A 20,752-nucleotide genomic window follows, 5' to 3' on the forward strand; every position below is an offset into this window, starting at 1 on the left:
CTTCCTTCAGTACCGACCGGTGCCCCGATGCAGCAATAACACAACCTGCGCTGCTTCCTTCAGTACCGACCGGTGCCTGCTGCAGCAATAACACAACCTGCGCTGCTTCCTTCAGTACCGACCTGTGCCTGCTGCAGCAATAACACAACCTGCTCTGCTTCCCTCAGTATCGACCTGTGCCCGATGCAGCAATAACACAACCTGCACTGCTTCCTTCAGTACTGACCTGTGCCCCGATGCAGCAATAACACAACCTGCGCTGCTTCCTTCAGTACCGACCCGTGCCCCGATGCAGCAATAACACAACCTGCTCTGCTTCCCTCAGTACCGACCGGTGCCCCGATGCAGCAATAACACAACCTGCGCTGCTTCCCTCAGTACCGACCGGTGCCCCGATGCAGCAATAACACAACCTGCTCTGCTTCCCTCAGTACCGACTGGTGCCCGCTGCAGCAATAACACAACCTGCGCTGCTTCCCTCAGTACCGACCTGTGCCCCGCTGCAGCAATAACACAACCTGCACTGCTTCCTTCAGTACCGACCGGTGCCCCGATGCAGCAACAACACAACCTGCTCTGCTTCCCTCAGTACCGACTGGTGCCCGCTGCAGCAATAACACAACCTGCGCTGCTTCCCTCAGTACCGACCTGTGCCCGCTGCAGCAATAACACAACCTGTGCTAATTCCCTCAGTACCGACCTGTGCCCGCTGCAGCAATAACACAACCTGCGCTGCTTCCCTCAGTACCGACCGGTGCCCCGATGCAGCAATAACACAACCTGCACTGCTTCCTTCAGTACCGACCGGTGCCCCGATGCAGCAATAACACAACCTGCGCTGCTTCCCTCAGTACCGACCTGTGCCCACTGCAGCAATAACACAACCTGCACTGCTTCCCTCAGTACCGACCTGTGCCCACTGCAGCAATAACACAACCTGCACTGCTTCCCTCAGTACCGACCTGTGCCCGATGCAGCAATAACACAACCTGCACTGCTTCCCTCAGTACTGACCTGTGCCCCGATGCAGCAATAACACAACCTGCACTGCTTCCTTCAGTACCGACCCGTGCCCCGATGCAGCAATAACACAACCTGCTCTGCTTCCCTCAGTACCGACCGGTGCCCCGATGTAGCAATAACACAACCTGCTCTGCTTCCCTCAGTACCGACCTGTGCCCCGCTGCAGCAATAACACAACCTGCGCTGCTTCCTTCAGTATCGACCTGTGCCCGATGCAGCAATAACACAACCTGCGCTGCTTCCTTCAGTATCGACCTGTGCCCGATGCAGCAATAACACAACCTGCTCCGCTACCCTCAGTATCGACCTGTGCCCGATGCAGCAATAACACAACCTGCACTGCTTCCCTCAGTACTGACCTGTGCCCCGATGCAGCAATAACACAACATGCACTGCTTCCTTCAGTACCGACCCGTGCCCCGATGCAGCAATAACACAACCTGCTCTGCTTCCCTCAGTACCGACCGGTGCCCCGATGTAGCAATAACACAACCTGCTCTGCTTCCCTCAGTACCGACCTGTGCCCCGCTGCAGCAATAACACAACCTGCTCTGCTTCCCTCAGTACCGACCTGTGCCCCGCTGCAGCAATAACACAACCTGCTCTGCTTCCCTCAGTACCGACCTGTGCCCCGCTGCAGCAATAACACAACCTGCGCTGCTTCCTTCAGTATCGACCTGTGCCCGATGCAGCAATAACACAACCTGCTCCGCTACCCTCAGTATCGACCTGTGCCCGATGCAGCAATAACACAACCTGCACTGCTTCCCTCAGTACTGACCTGTGCCCCGATGCAGCAATAACACAACATGCACTGCTTCCTTCAGTACCGACCGGTGCCCCGATGCAGCAATAACACAACCTGCTCTGCTTTCCTCAGTACCGACCTGTGCCCCGCTGCAGCAATAACACAACCTGCGCTGCTTCCCTCAGTACTGACCTGTGCCCGATGCAGCAATAACACAACCTGCGCTGCTTCCTTCAGTACCGACCGGTGCCCCGATGCAGCAATAACACAACCTGCACTGCTTCCCTCAGTACCGACCGGTGCCCCGATGCAGCAATAACACAACCTGCTCTGCTTCCCTCAGTACCGACCTGTGCCCCGATGCAGCAATAACACAACCTGCGCTGCTTGCCTCAGTACCAACCTGTGCCCGCTGCAGCAATAACACAACCTGCACTGCTTCCTTCAGTACCGACCGGTGCCCCGATGCAGCAATAACACAACCTGCACTGCTTCCCTCAGTACCGACCTGTGCCCACTGCAGCAATAACACAACCTGCTCTGCTTCCCTCAGTACAGGCCGGTGCCCGCTGCAGCAATAACACAACCTGCACTGCTTCCTTCAGTACCGACCGGTGCCCCGATGCAGTAATAACACAACCTGCTCTGCTTCCTTCAGTACCGACCGGTGCCCCGATGCAGCAATAACACAACCTGCTCTGCTTCCCTCAGTACAGGCCGGTGCCCCGATGCAGCAATAACACAACCTGCACTGCTTCCTTCAGTACCGACCGGTGCCCCGATGCAGTAATAACACAACCTGCGCTGCTTCCTTCAGTACCGACCGGTGCCCCGATGCAGCAATAACACAACCTGCTCTGCTTCCCTCAGTACCGACCGGTGCCCCGATGCAGCAATAACACAACCTGCTCTGCTTCCCTCAGTACCGACCGGTGCCCCGATGCAGCAATAACACAACCTGCGCTGCTTGCCTCAGTACCGACCGGTGCCCCGATGCAGCAATAACACAAACTGCTCTGCTTCCCTCAGTACCGACCGGTGCCCCGATGCAGCAATAACACAACCTGCACTGCTTCCTTCAGTACCGACCGGTGCCCCGATGCAGCAATAACACAACCTGCACTGCTTCCTTCAGTACCGACCGGTGCCCCGATGCAGCAATAACACAAACTGCTCTGCTTCCCTCAGTACAGGCCGGTGCCCGCTGCAGCAATAACACAACCTGCTCTGCTTTCCTCAGTACCAACCTGTGCAGATGCAGAAATAACACAACCTGCACTGCTGCCCTCAGTACCGACCGGTGCCCTGATGCAGCAATAACACAACCTGCTCTGCTTTCCTCAGTACCGACCGGTGCCCCGACGCAGCAATAACAACCTGCTCTGCTTCCCTCAGTACCGACCGGTGCCCCGTTGCAGCAATAACACAACCTACTCTGCTTCCCTCAGTACCGACCTGTGCCCGCTGCAGCAATAACACAACCTGCTCTGCTGCCCTCAGTGTCGACCGGTGCCCTGATGCAGCAATAACAACCTGCTCTGCTTCCCTCAGTACCGACCGGTGCCCTGATGCAGCAATAACACAACCTGCTCTGCTTCCCGCAGTACCGACCGGTGCCCCGATGCAGCAATAACACAACCTGCTCTGCTGCCCACGGTACTGGCCGAGGTTCTTCCATATCCACCGTAAAGACAGCACAAGTGCTGTCAGACTGGTCCTCTGAAACAAAGGTTGCATCTGTATTCCTACCAATGTACATAACAAGCATTGGCAAAGCCAATAGGTCTCACCTAGGAAAGAGCTATTGGCTTTGGCAATGTGTTCTAGCCATTCAGTACTCAGTCCGGCTACAAGTTAGTGGCATGGAGTGGGATGCGGTGCAGTGGAGTGGGGGTAGAATGGAGTACAATGGAAAGGGTGTGGATTATGGAAGACTGTAGTATGGTAGAGTGTAGTGGGGTAGACTGGGTGTGAGGATGGGTAGATTACAGTGAATTGAGGTAGATTGGGTGGATTACAATAGGGTAGATTTGAGTGGACAAGACTGAATTGGGGTTGAGTGGGGTAGATTGGGGTGCAGTGGGTTAGACTAGGGTAGATTGGATTGGTGTTAGGTAGATTAGAGTATGGTGCGGTGGGGTAGATTGGGGTACAGTGGGTTAGACTGGGGGACTGGGGTAGACTGGAGTGGTGGGGGGTAGATAGGGAGGGGGTGGGGTAGATAAGAGTAGGGTGCAGTGGGGTAGAGCGGAGTACACAGGTATATTGGAGTACAGAGGAGTAGACAAGTGGAATAGATTAGAGTGCAGGAGGGAAGTAGACTGAATTGGCGTGGAGTGTGGGAGGCTGAGTGGGGTAGACCGTAGGGGTGCGGGATAGACTGGAGAGGTCTAGATCCAGGTAGAGCGGAGTGGTATGTACTGGGGTAGATTGGAGTGGATTGGGATAGAATGGGGAAGAGTGGAGTGTGATGGAGTAGGGTAGATTGGAATGGAATGGGGTACGTTGCAGTGGGTTAGATCAGGGTAGAGCAGAGTGGAATGTGGTGTAGAACTGGTGTGAATTGGGATAGAATGGGAAGAGTGGAGTGCAGTGGACTGGACTAGATTGAAGTGGAGAGGGGTAGATTGGAGCGGAGTAGATTAGGGTGGGGTAGATTGGGTGGATTATAGTAGTGTGGATAGGAGTGAAGTGGGGTAGATTGGGTTAGAGTGGAGAAGATTGGAGTGGGGTAAATTGGAGTGGGTTAGATCAGGGTAGAGGAGAGTGGAATGTATTGGTGTAGAACTGGTGTGAATTGTGATAGAATGGGGTAGATTGGGGTGGGGTAAATTGGAGTAGCATAAATTGGGATGGGTGGGGTACATTGGAGTAAAGTGGAGTGGGGTAGATTTGACTAGAATGGAGTGCAGTAGAGTGGGGTGGGGTGGGGTTGAGTGGAGTGTGGAATATTGGGTGGATTGCAGTGTGGTAGACTGGAGTGAAGTGGGGTACAGTGGAGTGGGACAGATTAAAGTGGAGACGAGTTGGATACATTGCAGTGAAGTGTGGAGTGAAGTGGGGTAAACTGGAATGAGTGGTGTAAACTAGACTAGGGTAGATTGGAGTTCAGTGTGGGAGATTGGAGTGGCGTCAGGTAGATTGGAGTGGAGTAAATAGGGGTAGGTTGGCGTGGAGTCAGGTAAAGTGGAGTGGTTAGTGGGGTGGAATGGGGTAGAGTGGAGTGGGGTTGAGAGGTTTAGAGTGGAGTGGTTAGTGGGGTGGAAAGAGGTAGATTGGAGTGGAGTGGGGTTGAGAGGTTTGGTGTAGAGGGGGCAGAGTGGAGAGGTGTGTTGTGGAATGAGTGGTGTAGAGTGGAGTGGCATATCAGAATGGAGTGGAGTGGCGTAGAGTGGAGTATGTATGGTGCGGTGCGGTAGCACACTACCTTTACAAAACGCATTTTCAATTACCTTACCTTGGAGCCGAAGTATGGTTTTATGCACATAAACGATAATGTGTGCAAATATTATCACCTGGTATATTGATGGGTTTTGATCGCATTCAAATATTTGTTTCCAGCACAATCCAGAATTTAAAAAAAAACATGTGCCTCTTCTGTAATCATTCTGATATATTCTGAAACATCAGCACAGTTCACTTTTTGTTGTGTGCTAGGAAAAAACAAACAAACAAAACATCCAACACCTTATCCGCTCACATAGGTATTCCATAGGATTGACACAAATTGTCTCAGTTTGAAGTCAGAGAAAGAAAAGTAAACTGTAAATCAGATGATCCCTGGAAGGCAGCCTGCTGACATTTGACCTCTGTCTTTGAATGCACAGTGAATGTGACGAGATAAGAACAAGATTTGCAGGTTTGTCTACAGAAAGGGATCTCTTGGAAGGATACAGTAAAGAAGGTTTGGGAACGGGAGGGATGAACTCAAGCTGGACAGCCTAAAAGAAATGAAGCCAACAAATAGAAAGCCAGAAAATGTGAGTTACAGACCACAAAGCCAATGCTTAGCAATGGATGGATTGCATTCCCAGAGAAGCTTCCAGAAGGACCACAAGAAGTTCTATGCTAGTCTTTGACGTATACTGAAAATGTAAACCACACAAGTGGAAACGTAAGGACCAGGAAAGGAAAACTACTTTAAAAAAAACACTTTGAGTGTCTAATGAGTGCTCACCTCAAGTGCTGAACGTGCAGTAGCACTCGCGCCAAGAACCATCCTCACCTCTCTCTGCAAAGAAGCAGAACACCGCGTCCTTGACAAGTCCCAACCTTTCCAGCCAGAGGCAAAAATAAACGGGTGTACAAGCAAGAACTCCACACACCGCAGCAGTGAAGCTGTAAAATGCATTCAGAGACCTAACTGGTGCCGTCTGTTGGAGGGAAGGAGGAGAGCGGGGTACGTGTACTTAACATACACCAACAGGCGTTTAACATACGATTCACGTGTAAGACTTGCGTCATGCATTCACATGTCCCTTCACACACAAACTACAACGCATTCACTCTACAGACCAGCATGTGTTTCTGATCTGCGGGTCATGCAGAACAAGCCATTGGTAACAATGGGCCCATGCAGAGGGGTGGGCACCTATCCATGCTGGAGCTCTCAGGAGATGCTGTGGAAACAGGATGGTACGTGGAAACAGGATGTGACATGGAATGCGACAGATAATAGTACACAGCCGTGGGCGGGTGGGTTATGGTAGCACACATGTATGCAGCAAACACACACACGCAATCTCACAGAGCGCTTAATCAAAAAGAAAAACAAAAGTATTTCCCTAAGCAAGAGCAGTTTAGAGGTAAAAGTAAATAGGCTAAGCTCCAGAGGCGGAACAAACTCAAGACGGACAAACCAAATCATGAAATAAGATGCAAGCAAATGAGAGCAACATTAAACAATGGCAAGCAACTGGCGAGCTTTATTCCCACTTTAGGGTTTTTGGTAAGCTGATAATAGTTCTTTTACAGACACCTTTGCTCTCTGGTAGGCAGCTGGTGCAGCAGGATCTACAGAGGTTTTCGTTACCACTTGTGCGGATTACAATGAGATCATATTAGGATATGTAGGTGTAAAAGTTTCCAAGTAAGTGAAGCCTCAGAGCTGCGTCTTTAACAAATGAATGTCATTCAAGAAATGCCTATAGCGCCCACTAACATTATTGAGGTATTGCAGCACACTTACATTGTGAGCCTGGGGTGCACATGCAGAACTGGCCCCGGGGGGAGGGCACGCAGGACCAGACACCTCGGGGGGGGGGGCACACGCAGGACCAGACTACCTGAGGGGGGCACACGTAGGACCAGATGACCGGGGGGGCACACGCAGGACCAGACACCTGGGGGGGGCCCACGCAGGACCAGACACCTGGGGGGGGGCCCACGCAGGACCAGACACCTGGGGGGGGGGGCCCACGCAGGACCAGACACCTGGGGGGGGGGCCCACGCAGGACCAGACACCTGGGGGGGGGCCCACGCAGGACCAGACACCTCGGGGGGGGGCGCACACGCAGGACCAGACACCTGGGGGGGGGGCGCACACGCAGGACCAGACACCTGGGGGGGGGGGCGCACACGCAGGACCAGACACCTGGGGGGGCCCACGCAGGACCAGACACCTGGGGGGGGGGGGCGCACACGCAGGACCAGACACCTGGGGGGGGGGGGCGCACACGCAGGACCAGACACCTGGGGGGGGGGGCGCACACGCAGGACCAGACACCTGGGGGGGGGGGGCGCACACGCAGGACCAGACACCTGGGGGGGGGGGGCCCACGCAGGACCAGACACCTGGGGGGGGGGGGCCCACGCAGGACCAGACACCTGGGGGGGGGGGGGGGCGCACACGCAGGACCAGACACCTGGGGGGGGGGGGGCGCACACGCAGGACCAGACACCTGGGGGGGGGGCGCACACGCAGGACCAGACACCTGGGGGGGGGGGCGCACACGCAGGACCAGACACCTGGGGGGGGGGGGCCCACGCAGGACCAGACACCTGGGGGGGGGCGCACACGCAGGACCAGACACCTGGGGGGGGGCGCACACGCAGGACCAGACACCTGGGGGGGGGGCGCACACGCAGGACCAGACACCTGGGGGGGGGCGCACACGCAGGACCAGACACCTGTGGGGGGGGGGGGGGCCCACGCAGGACCAGACACCTGGGGGGGGGCGCACACCCAGGACCAGACACCTGGGGGGGGGGGCGCACACGCAGGACCAGACACCTGTGGGGGGAGGCGCACACGCAGGACCAGACACCTGTGGGGGGGGGGGGGCGCACGCAGGACCAGACACCTGGGGGGGGGCGCACGCAGGACCAGACACCGGGGGGGGGGGCGCACACGCAGGACCAGACACCTGGGGGGGGGGGGCGCACACGCAGGACCAGACACCTGGGGGGGGGGGGGGCGCACACGCAGGACCAGACACCTGGGGGGGGGGGGCGCACACGCAGGACCAGACACCTGGGGGGGGCGCACACGCAGGACCAGACACCTTGGGGGGGGGGGCGCACACGCAGGACCAGACACCTTGGGGGGGGGGGGGCGCACACGCAGGACCAGACACCTTGGGGGGGGGGGGGCGCACACGCAGGACCAGACACCTTGGGGGGGGGGGGCGCACACGCAGGACCAGACACCTGGGGGGCGCACACGCAGGACCAGACACCTGTGGGGGGGGGGGGCGCACACGCAGGACCAGACACCTGGGGGGGGGGGCGCACACGCAGGACCAGACACCTGGGGGGGGGCGCACACGCAGGCCCAGACACCTGGGGGGGGGGGGCGCACACGCAGGCCCAGACACCTGGAGGGGGGGGGGCGCACACGCAGGACCAGACACCTGGGGGGCGCCCACGCAGGACCAGACCACCTGGGGGGGGCACACGCAGGACCAGACACCTGGGGGGGGCACACGCAGGACCAGACACCTGGGGGGGCACACGCAGGACCAGACACCTGGGGGGGGGGGGGCACACGCAGGCCCAGACACCTGGGGGGGGGGCGCACACGCAGGCCCAGACACCTTGGGGGGGGGGGCGCACACGCAGGACCAGACACCTTGGGGGGGGGGGCGCACACGCAGGACCAGACACCTTGGGGGGGGGGCGCACACGCAGGACCAGACACCTTGGGGGGGGGGGGGGGGCGCACACGCAGGACCAGACACCTGGGGGGGCGTGGGGGCACACGCAGGACCAGACCACCTGGGGGGGCACACGCAGGACCAGACACCTTGGGGGGGGGGCGCACACGCAGGACCAGACACCTTGGCGGGGGGGGCGCACACGCAGGACCAGACACCTGGGGGGCGCACACGCAGGACCAGACACCTGTGGGGGGGGGGCGCACACGCAGGACCAGACACCTGTGGGGGGGGGGGGGCGCACACGCAGGACCAGACACCTGTGGGGGGGGGGGGGGCGCACACGCAGGCCCAGACACCTGGGGGGGGGGGGCGCACACGCAGGCCCAGACACCTGGGGGGGGGGGGGCGCACACGCAGGACCAGACACCTGGGGGGCGCACACGCAGGACCAGACCACCTGGGGGGGCACACGCAGGACCAGACACCTGGGGGGGCACACGCAGGCCCAGACACCTGGGGGGGGGGGGGGGCGCACACGCAGGCCCAGACACCTGGGGGGGGGGGGGCGCACACGCAGGCCCAGACACCTTGGGGGGGCGCATACGCAGGACCAGACACCTTGGGGGGGGGGGCGCACACGCAGGACCAGACACCTTGGGGGGGGGGGCGCACACGCAGGACCAGACACCTTGGGGGGGGGGGGGGCGCACACGCAGGACCAGACACCTGGGGGGGCGTGGGGGCACACGCAGGACCAGACCACCTGGGGGGCACACGCAGGACCAGACACCTTGGGGGGGGGGGGGGCGCACACGCAGGACCAGACACCTTGGGGGGGGGGGGCGCACACGCAGGACCAGACACCTGGGGGGCGCACACGCAGGACCAGACACCTGTGGGGGGGGGGGGCGCACACGCAGGACCAGACACCTGGGGGGGGGCGAACACGCAGGACCAGACACCTGGGGGGGGGGGGCGCACACGCAGGCCCAGACACCTGGGGGGGGGGGGGCGCACACGCAGGCCCAGACACCTGGGGGGGGGGGGGGCGCACACGCAGGACCAGACACCTGGGGGGGGGGCGCACACGCAGGACCAGACACCTGGGGGGGGGGCGCACACGCAGGACCAGACACCTGGGGGGCGCACACGCAGGACCAGACACCTGGGGGGGCGTGGGGGCACACGCAGGACCAGACCACCTGGGGGGGGCACACGCAGGACCAGACACCTGGGGGGGGGGGGCGCACACGCAGGACCAGATACCTTGGGGGGGGGGCGCACACGCAGGACCAGACACCTTGGGGGGGGGGCCGCACACGCAGGACCAGACACCTGGGGGGGGGGGCCGCACACGCAGGACCAGACACCTGGGGGGGGGGGCGCACACGCAGGACCAGACACCTTGGGGGGGGGGCGCACATGCAGGACCAGACACCTTGGGGGGGGGGGGGGCGCACACGCAGGACCAGACACCTGGGGGGCGCACACGCAGGACCAGACACCTGTGGGGGGGGGGGGGGCGCACACGCAGGACCAGACACCTGGGGGGGGGGGGGCGCACACGCAGGACCAGACACCTGGGGGGGGGCGCACACGCAGGCCCAGACACCTGGGGGGGGGGCGCACACGCAGGCCCAGACACCTGGGGGGGGGGGGGGGGCGCACACGCAGGACCAGACACCTGGGGGGCGCCCACGCAGGACCAGACCACCTGGGGGGCGCCCACGCAGGACCAGACACCTGGGGGGGCACACGCAGGACCAGACACCTGGGGGGGCACACGCAGGACCAGACACCTGGGGGGGCACACGCAGGACCAGACACCTGGGGGGGGGGGGGCACACGCAGGCCCAGACACCTGGGGGGGGGGCGCACACGCAGGCCCAGACACCTTGGGGGGGGGGGCGCACACGCAGGACCAGACACCTTGGGGGGGGGGGCGCACACGCAGGACCAGACACCTGTGGGGGGGGGGGGCACACGCAGGACCAGACACCTGGGGGGGGGGGGCGCACGCAGGACCAGACACCGGGGGGGGGGCGCACACGCAGGACCAGACACCTTGGGGGGGGGGGCGCACACGCAGGACCAGACACCTTGGGGGGGGGGGGGGGCGCACACGCAGGACCAGACACCTGGGGGGGCGTGGGGGCACACGCAGGACCAGACCACCTGGGGGGGCACACGCAGGACCAGACACCTTGGGGGGGGGGGCGCACACGCAGGACCAGACACCTTGGGGGGGGGGGGGGCGCACACGCAGGACCAGACACCTGGGGGGCGCACACGCAGGACCAGACACCTGTGGGGGGGGGGGCGCACACGCAGGACCAGACACCTGTGGGGGGGGGGGGCGCACACGCAGGACCAGACACCTGGGGGGGGGGCGCACACGCAGGCCCAGACACCTGGGGGGGGGGGGGGGCGCACACGCAGGCCCAGACACCTGGGGGGGGGGGGGGCGCACACGCAGGACCAGACACCTGGGGGGCGCACACGCAGGACCAGACCACCTGGGGGGGCACACGCAGGACCAGACACCTGGGGGGGCACACGCAGGACCAGACACCTGGGGGGGGGGGGGCGCACACGCAGGCCCAGACACCTGGGGGGGGGGGGCGCACACGCAGGCCCAGACACCTTGGGGGGGGGGGCGCATACGCAGGACCAGACACCTTGGGGGGGGGGGGGCGCACACGCAGGACCAGACACCTTGGGGGGGGGGGGGCGCACACGCAGGACCAGACACCTGGGGGGGCGTGGGGGCACACGCAGGACCAGACACCTGGGGGGGCGTGGGGGCACACGCAGGACCAGACCACCTGGGGGGCACACGCAGGACCAGACACCTTGGGGGGGGGGGGCGCACACGCAGGACCAGACACCTTGGGGGGGGGGGGCGCACACGCAGGACCAGACACCTGGGGGGCGCACACGCAGGACCAGACACCTGTGGGGGGGGGGGGCGCACACGCAGGACCAGACACCTGGGGGGGGGCGAACACGCAGGACCATACACCTGGGGGGGGGGCGCACACGCAGGCCCAGACACCTGGGGGGGGGGCGCACACGCAGGCCCAGACACCTGGGGGGGGGGGGGACGCACACGCAGGACCAGACACCTGGGGGGGGGGGCGCACACGCAGGACCAGACACCTGGGGGGGGGGCGCACACGCAGGACCAGACACCTGGGGGGCGCACACGCAGGACCAGACACCTGGGGGGGCGTGGGGGCACACGCAGGACCAGACACCTGGGGGGGGGGGGCGCACACGCAGGCCCAGACACCTGGGGGGGGGGGCGCACACGCAGGCCCAGACACCTTTGGGGGGGGGGGCGCACACGCAGGACCAGACACCTTGGGGGGGGGGCGCACACGCAGGACCAGACACCTTGGGGGGGGGCGCACACGCAGGACCAGACACCTTGGGGGGGGGGCGCACACGCAGGACCAGACACCTTGGGGGGGGGGCGCACACGCAGGACCAGACACCTTGGGGGGGGGGCGCACACGCAGGACCAGACACCTTGGGGGGGTGGGGGGGCGCACACGCAGGACCAGACACCTGGGGGGCGCACACGCAGGACCAGACACCTGGGGGGGCGTGGGGGCACACGCAGGACCAGACCACCTGGGGGGGCACACGCAGGACCAGACACCTGGGGGGGGGGGGCGCACACGCAGGACCAGACACCTGGGGGGGGGGCGTACACGCAGGACCAGACACCTGGGGGGGGGGCGCACACGCAGGACCAGACACCTGGGGGGGGGGGGCGCACACGCAGGACCAGACACCTTGGGGGGGGGCGCACACGCAGGACCAGACACCTTGGGGGGGGGGGGGCGCACACGCAGGACCAGACACCTTGGGGGGGGGGGGCGCACACGCAGGACCAGACCACCTGGGGGGCACACGCAGGACCAGACCACCTGGTGTGCACACAGGACCGGACACCTGGCGGGCGCACACGCAGGACAGGACAAGTGGGGGGTCGCACACAGGACCAGACACCTGGGGGGCGCGCACACACAGGACCAGACACCGGCCCTCTCCTCTGAAATACCAGATATCACTACCTCCAGGAGGTGCCTGGAAGAAAGGGAGGGCTTTACTCAACTAGTTTTACACACATCGGCCTGATCTGCTGGGACTACTCTGACTGTAAATAAAGTATATTCCCTCAGTGCAGTGACAGCCTTTGGAGTCAGTCTGACTAATTATTGCTGCTCTTGATGGGTCCAGCAGTGACTGGGGGCGCGCGCCCCTCTGTGCGCGAGACCTCAGCTGTGCAAGGTCCCTGTGAGAGTAAACACCGCCTGGAGGTCAAGTAAGGCAAACAGGGCCAAGTAAGGCAAACACCGCCAGGGGGTCAAGCAAGGCAAACACCGCCAGGGGGTCAAGCAAGGCAAACACCGCCAGGGGGTCAAGCAAGGCAAACACCGCCAGCAGGTAAGCAAGGCAAACACCGCCAGCAGGTAAGCAAGGCAAACACCGCCAGCAGGTAAGCAAGGCAAACACCGCCAGCAGGTAAGCAAGGCAAACACCGCCAGCAGGTAAGCAAGGCAAACACCGCCTGGAGGTAAGCAAGGCAAACACCGCCTGGAGGTAAGCAAGGCAAACACCGCCTGGAGGTAAGCAAGGCAAACGCTGCACCGCCAGGAGGTAAGCAAGGCAAACGCTGCACCGCCAGGAGGTAAGCAAGGCAAACACCGCACCGCCAGGAGGTAAGCAAGGCAAACACCGCACCGCCAGGAGGTAAGCAAGGCAAACACCGCCAGGGGGTCAAGTAAGGCAAACAGGGTCAAGTAAGGCAAACACCGCCAGGGGGTCAAGCAAGGCAAACACCGCCAGCAGGTAAGCAAGGCAAACACCGCCAGCAGGTAAGCAAGGCAAACACCGCCAGCAGGTAAGCAAGGCAAACACCGCCAGCAGGTAAGCAAGGCAAACACCGCCAGCAGGTAAGCAAGGCAAACACCGCCAGCAGGTAAGCAAGGCAAACACCGCCAGCAGGTAAGCAAGGCAAACACCGCCAGCAGGTAAGCAAGGCAAACACCGCCAGCAGGTAAGTAAGGCAAACACCCAGCAGGTAAGTAAGGCAAATACTCAGGGCCCCCCGGCTCCTCTAATGGTACCCGACACCCGCTGTTTCACTGACCCTGCTGTTGAATGATTGTTTTATCAGTCTATCTTGTGGTCCGGCCTCGGAGCTGCTGGATATGGACAAGACCAGCTCTGAAAAGTAAGGCTTATTCTGTGATCTTTCGCCTGTTCGAGCACCAATCCTGTGCCTTGCATCAGAGGGGCCCAGTTTGAAAGCACCCCAGATCTGATACAAGGATGGTCCCTTTCCCTTGGTGAATCCAATCATTCTTAGGAGATGCTCCTACACCCATCACGCCCTGGTCACCCCAATGAAAAAGGTTTGAATTACAATAAATAGATTTGGCTGAAGTTTAGACGATAGGGGTCCTCTTTGTAAAGGGACCCTCCACGAGGGAGCAGGTGAAGGGATCACAAAACATCAAACTAAGCAGTACCAGACAAAACCCGGGTTTCAAAGGTCTGATTAAACGTGTAGGGGTGTCTGGAGGCGCCTGGGCTTGAAGATAGTAGGGGTGGGCGATGAATTCCGCTCCGCCAGTGGAGTTTGCAGAGTTTTGCCAGCGATCCAAAGAACTCCGCAAAGCAGAGCTTTCCTCTTGCTCTCCATCTCGGAGTTGGCAGCGATATAGGTCATATACCAGGCCACCTCCAGACGAGATGTCTTAATGCGAGCGGTGGCAGCAGGGTGGCCTTCTTGCGCTGCACGTTGTGTCATTCCAGCTGATTTTACAGTGTGGGAGAAACTCCTGGCTTTAAAAGTCCGCGCGAGCAGTGCCACTTGCTGCACTCCACTACTCGCAGAGTGCAGTGCGGTTCACTCGATGCTTCTCGTAATGCACAACTCCGCCCCGGCCTCCAAGTGGCTGGGAAAAGCAGCCCCCGTTCCAGGAAGTCGACTATTCACAGACAGCGATGCAGCACCCTCTTCCTAGTAGCTACGCACTCCGCAAATTCTGCCATTCATTCATTCAATCACCTTGGGCTCGATTTGTGTCTCAGTTTGGTCTCTGCATAAAAAACACATCTTCCACCAACTTCCAATGGTGCCAGCTGCCCGGCTTCACCTTCAACCAGGTCTTGGAGTGGACCACATCCAGAAGCATGGAGCTGGAGGAATGCGTCTTGCTCTACAAAGGCTGAAGAAATGAATGTTAGGCTCTGAGGCTCCACCAACCGTGTGCGATGCATCCAACAGAAGTGATGCTCTCTTCAGGGTGACCAGAATTTTAAAGTAAAAAACCCAGGATATTTCATAAAAATTGAAAAAGGACTGCAATTTTACTTCAACTGAGCACGCAGAATAACAGCGCTCTTCAGCATACAATTACAGCAGAGGCACTAAGGACATAAAATGCAATTTTTAAAGTCCCTATCATGCCAGTTAATTATTACATTATTATTAGGCACCTTTTTTAGTCGACCCTCTCTGAAAACCGGGACAGGAGCTAAATTCCCTAAAATCTGATGGGACAACAGGCGAAAAACTAGGACAGTCCCAGCAAATCTTGGAGCCCTGGTCACCCTAGCAGTCTTCCTTCCTTCCCCGACCCCACCAGCGGACACACATGTTAAGGTATGATGCACACTGGCAGCAGCGGGGAAAGAGATGTGGGATGGGAGTAAACAGCCACGCAGGACTCACACCCTACCTCATCAGTTCAGAGGCCAAGGAACTAACTGGGCATCAGAATGCTAAGTGTGACTGTAAATACATTAGTACTTCAATGGGAAAATGGGAATTCCTGAAAACTAAACACATGTAAACGCAAGTATCTTGATCTCTTCCTAGGTTTAAAATGACTACCTCCAGCTTCTTCACTCTGGACTCGCTTGAGGAACAGCAGAACGGTTTCTACTCGACTTCTGTGCAATTGCAGACTAAGGAATACCATTACCAGCCTGCTGTTCCTACTCCGAGCAGCGGGTCATGAGTATCTACACATATGTGAGTGCGCTATCAAGATACCATCCTGTTACTTCACAATAACTTTCAGTAGGACACACAACTCCAATCTTAAGAGCGCAGGTAACCACCCCTGCCAAGTTTCCCAGGTCCATGAGTGATGTGCTACAACACTCCACGTTTTGGATTTGTATTCTTGGACATGTAGTCTTGTTTCTTCCATTACAAAACAGGTCTACAACTCCCAGAATGCAAAGAAAAAACCTGGAGTGGAGCAGCACATGTTATGCCATTAATGGAGTTTGACCAATGACTTTGTGTTTCACCACTGCGCATATTAGTTGCTCAATGTTCACCAGTAGCACATTGTATGTTTTGTTCAGTTGAGCCGCCTATTGGCTTTGACATGGCATTAGCCATTACTTTCTGTATCCAGTTTCGCCGCCTATTGGCTTTGACATTGCATTAGCCATTACATTCTGTATTCTGCCTATTGGCTTTGACATGCTGTATTCAGTCTAGCTGCCTATTGGCTTTGGCATGCTATTAGATATTCTGCCTATTGGCTTTGACATGCTGTATTCAGTTTAGTTGCCTATTGGCTTTGACATGATATTTGATATTGCATTTTGTATTCAGCTCAGCTGACATTCTATATTCAGCTCAGCTGCCTATTGGCTTTGATAGGACATTAGACATTGCATTTGATATTTAGGTTAGCTGCCTATTGCCTTTAACGTGGAGTTAGACATTGCAGTTGAGAATCCAAGCTGTATTTTTCCAATCTGTGTTTTTGCACAAGATGAACCAAGATGTTTTTCTCACAGTAGACTAGACCTGATAAGAGAGGGTACATTGGTTGTTTTTCTCCGCTTGAGCTTGGGAAGAGGAGTAGTCTCGGAGACCTGGCCAGTCTCCAAAGGCTTGCTAAGTTTTCCCGAGTCTGAGAGGAGGGGGCACACCTTTGTAATGAATGTCACAGGCTGCAGAGATTCAGATTCGGATCTGCCGGACCTCGTGCTGGAGCTTGGCGCCAGTTGCCAGCATCCCGTGTGGGTAGATAAATCTCTTTCTCGCAGCTGACAGGGAGTCATCAGCTTGCAGACCCTAGAAAGATGAAGCTGTAAATAGTTTCCCACACAGTGAAGTATTTGTTTTGCTTTGCATTCAATATCTTATAAATATAACCTGCTGTGTATATTGCAAACTGATATATTTTGTTTGATTAACATGTGCTTGAAATCTAATAATTCGTCATTCATAAAAATTGTGGTTGGGGAAGAATTAACAACAATAAAAGTCTTCTTTGAACTCAGAAGTGCATTCCTGATATGTTATGTAAGTGCTAAAAACTAGATAAGAGCAAAAGCACTACAGCACATCACGCGTGGAACTGGGAAACTTGGCAGCTGTGGGTAACTGTAACCTAGTTTTAAGAGTTAAAATAAACATGCAAGGATTAGTTCAAAAAGTTGATTTTCGACAGCATACAACTCCAGGATTCTTCAGTGTAAACCAAGGTGCACGCGTCTTGCCAATGTTAAGTTGGCAAGCGGGCGCTAAAAGGGCACCTAGCGAGAATTTACCAACACAGGAGGTCACGACCTTTTGCAGTGGAAAAGCTGACGCTCAAAAATCTACTCGAGTGGCAGCAAAACCAACTTGAGAAGCAGCGCCCTTAGGCACGCTGTGTGGTGCAGTTTGCACTAATTTCTCAGAGTGGAACAACCTCCTGGTGCTAAAAATCAACACGAGCAGCGGGACGCACCAATTTCTGCCCACTTGCAGAACTCTGCAGAATCTCGCAGAGTTTATGTAACTCCGTGAGTTCCTCCCACCCCTATTGTAAACCAGTGTGTCTGCAGAACAATTCTGGGTCTTGCCAATTGAAATCCAATATCCAAGTTGTGAGGCTTTAGCTGCAGCAACATTGTAGTAAAGCTGCCACGCACCATGAACCACTAAGAAATTAAACATAAACATCCAAGGTGAATGCTGTCCCTTGGACACGCAAGAGTTTCTGGCCTGCTGGGAACTATAGTTCACTGAAGATATTCGTTTTCCACCTACTTCTGAAAGTTCTCTCACCCTTACCTTGCACATCACAGGCAGGTCGAGTGCCCCAGCCCTACTGACCTGTCACAGACCTCCCACTTAACATGTGACCAACTCTCTCCCAGCCCTACCAGATCTTCATACCCCCTTCTTGACACATTACTGCCCCCCCCCCACCCACTTCTTGACATGTTACTGGCCTGACAGCTCGCTCACTGTCCTTGCAGCCGACTGACTCCTCCGGACATGCAAGCCTTACAGAGATACCAGACATGACACACGTCCCTCAACCCGATCCTCCAACATTTACATGGCTCAGCTCAAACATCGTCCGATCACACAACCTCAGCATTGCCTCATATCCCGATGACACCCAGCTGACCCTCTCCCTCACCAACGACCCTGCCACCGCCAAAACCAACCTCCACGAAGGAATGAAGCCCATCACCAAATGGATGAAGGACGGCTGCCTGAAACTGAATTCTGACAAAACTGAAGTCCTCATCCTCGGCTCCACCCCCTCCGCCTGGGACGACTCCTGGTGGCCTGCCACACTGGGAACCGCACAGACACCCACCGACAACGCATGCAGCCTGGGGTTCATCCTGGACTCATCATTAACAATGACCCAGCAAGTCAATGCCGTCTCTTCCTCCAGCTTCAACACCCTCCGCATGCTTCAGAAGATCTACAAATGGATCCCCACTGACACCAGAAGGACGGTCACCCAGGCCCTCGTAAAGAGCCGACTGGACTACGGCAATGCCCTCTACGCAGGAACCACAGCCAAGCTCCAGAGAAAACTGCAACGCATACAGCACGCCTCATCCTGGACATCCCCCGCCACTGCCACATCACAGCCCACGAGAGACCTGCACTGGCTCCCCGTCAACAAGAGAATCACGTTCAAGCTCCTCATCCACGCTCACAAAATACTGCACAACACCGGACCAGAATACCTCAACAGACGGCTCTCCTTCTACACCCAGACCCGACAGCTTCGCACTGCTGACCTTGCCCTCGCCACCATTCCACGCATCCACAGAATGAACGCCGGTGGCAGATCGCTCTCCCACCTCGCCGCCAAGACGTGGAACACTCTTCCCACCCACCTGTGACAGACACAGGACCTGCTAACCTTAGGAGACACCTCAAGACATGGCTGTTCGAGCAGTAGCAGCACCCCCCCACCCCCTCAGCGCCTTGAGACTCTCACGGGTAAGTAGTGCGCTTTGCAAATGCTATGATTGATTGATGTGACTGTCTGACCCAGCTCTACCAAAATTCCACAGCCCCCTTCCTGACATGTTACTGATCTAGTAGCGGACTCACTCTCTGAATCCTGATTTTCTCTCAAAGTCACTTCCCTGGCATGCAACTGACTTCTCTGGACATGTAAGCCCTACAGAGGTCCCGACACAACATGTGACTGATTCACGTTCAGCCCAACTAGCACTTCCTAGCCCCCTCTGCACGTTACTGGTGTCGGAGCTCAGTCTCAGCACGGAACAAGCTCCTGATGCTAAAATCAGCACCACATACCGATTTCCACCACTTGCAGAGCTCCACGGAATCTGAGTTTTGTGTAACGCTGTGACTTCCGCCCACCCCTTCTGCAAACCAGTGTGTCTGCAGAGCCATCTCCGAGCACCACGGCTCGTGGCAAGTGTCCTAGAAGTGAGGTCTTTGCTGCAGCCACCTTATAGCGCAGCTGCCATGCACAGGACACCAGGCACTACGAAGAAATGAAACCTCAACATCCTGTCTCTCTGGGCAAGCGAGTGTTTGTGGCATTGTGGGAACTGTAGTTCAGTGCCAGCGCGCTGCCACGCAGTGTGTGCAGCACTCGGTGATGACCACAGGACTGTCCTTCACTGCAGGGCGCTCAGTGCGCACAGCTTCAAAGCACTGGTTCCTAGCACACAGGCCACGCCAAGCAGCACCCCAGCCCCACAAATCAATGTCAGCACATCTGGGGACGAGGCAGCCCTAATATCCATCACCCCACACTGATGCACCTCAGCGAACTCCCGACAGAACTCCGGGCTCGATAAAACCATAGAAATTAGCTTCAGCTGCAGCAACGCTTTAAAGTCTGGGTTTATAAAATACGACTTTAAATCCCACAGTATTCTCTTCCTTATACTATGTATGTCCTCTCTGTGTGCTTAGGTACCTATATATTTATTACTTTACTCCTACCGTGCAAAAATAACTGTTGACTCCACAATGCATTCTGTCTGACCCTATATCCCTCTCCCTCCGACTCACCCCCAAGACTCACCCAACTACCCTGGGCTCCCCAACCCCTTTCTAGAGACGGTTCCCTCCTCCATCCCTCCTTTACTCACCCCAAACCTCAGCTACTACCTCCTCCGTCCCTCCTTTACTCACCCCAAACCTCAGCTACTACCCCCCCGTCCCTCCTTTACTCACCCCAAACCTCAGCTACTACCTCCTCCGTCCCGCCTTTACTCACCCCAAACCTCAGCTACTACCTCCTCTGTCCCTCCTTTACTCACCCCAAACCTCAGCTACTACCTCCCCCGTCCCTCCTTTACTCACCCCAAACCTCAGCTACCACCTCCCCCGTCCCTCCTTTACTCACCCCAAACCTCAGCTACTACCTCCTCCGTCCCGCCTTTACTCACCCCAAACCTCAGCTACCACCTCCTCCGTCCCTCCTTTACTCACCCCAAACCTCAGCTACCACCTCCCCCGTCCCTCCTTTACTCACCCCAAACCTCAGCTACTACCTCCTCTGTCCCTCCTTAACTCACCCCAAACCTCAGCTACCACCTCCTCCGTCCCGGCTT

At 58.0% G+C, this 20,752-nt stretch overlaps 1 protein-coding gene across 4 annotated transcripts in view; it reads right to left on the reverse strand.

Annotated features, from left to right (window-relative positions):
• Window positions 1-20,752, reverse strand: part of LARGE2 (LARGE xylosyl- and glucuronyltransferase 2) — a 207,194-nt gene that overhangs the window by 141,598 nt on the left and 44,844 nt on the right. The window lies entirely within an intron of this gene.

Source organism: Pleurodeles waltl, chromosome 3_1, assembly GCF_031143425.1.
Source record: "Pleurodeles waltl isolate 20211129_DDA chromosome 3_1, aPleWal1.hap1.20221129, whole genome shotgun sequence".
In the NCBI taxonomy this organism is placed as follows: domain Eukaryota; kingdom Metazoa; phylum Chordata; class Amphibia; order Caudata; family Salamandridae; genus Pleurodeles; species Pleurodeles waltl.